We start from the raw sequence: 986 nt of genomic DNA, 5'->3' as shown, positions 1-986 counted from the left end.
TCAGTGTCATTATTCTGTGATCTACACTCGTCATAATTTATGAACTTTCACTCGCGGCTGCTATCTGTTGTTTTTTTAGCCTCTAGAAGCACAACCGCCCCCTAGCGATGCTTGAGAATTTCCAGAGTGTTCCTATCACTTCTCCAAAACATTGGACGCAACGTGGAAGAGGAAGTCATAAGAATTTCGCGGGTTTGTCTTCCTTTTTTTCTTATCTATATGCCCTGCTCAGAGAATGATAATATTAGGCTACGATAGGCAATTTCGCGGGTTTGTCTTCCTTTTTTTCTTATCTATATGCCCTGCTCAGAGAATGATAATATTAGGCTACGATAGGCAATTTCGCGGGTTTGTCTTCCTTTTTTTCTTATCTATATGCCCTGCTCAGAGAATGATAATATTAGGCTACGATAGGCATAATACATCATGAACTCTTGAGTTTTGTCGTCTCTTCCTTATCTAAGCCACCTGAGTCGTTCTTCAGATATTTTATCCTTTAAAATTTCACCTTCCTCACAAAAGTACTGTGCAGAACTTGAAACGGAGAGAATATAAACCAATCAGTCATTAAATTCACCTAGTTTAAAAAATAATAAAAAAAACAATAAATAAATAAATAAACATGTGGAAGCTACCAAGTTGAAACAACTGAAAGACAGGTTTAACTCTTTAATGAGGGGAGGATCTCCATGCATACGCCATAATGATACTACGAGTCATTGCATGATAAGGGTTACAACCATGGTTCCACCCTCTTCCACTACGATGATGTAACGTCCTAAAATGAATTAAGTGCGACAGAGAAAAGTGATTTCATGTAAGATGATATCGGTATCTTTACACGGAAAATTTTACCCGGAAAATGTTCCCTTTTATCAAAGTATTAGGAGATATCTTTTTCTTTATACGGAACATTATACACGAAAAATGTCAATCTTTTGCCTAGATGTCGCAAAATCATAATTAGATTTCACATAGAGAATATT

This window comes from Penaeus monodon, chromosome 5 (genome assembly GCF_015228065.2).
Source record: "Penaeus monodon isolate SGIC_2016 chromosome 5, NSTDA_Pmon_1, whole genome shotgun sequence".
In the NCBI taxonomy this organism is placed as follows: domain Eukaryota; kingdom Metazoa; phylum Arthropoda; class Malacostraca; order Decapoda; family Penaeidae; genus Penaeus; species Penaeus monodon.
Note: the sequence above shows the minus strand (reverse complement) of the source record.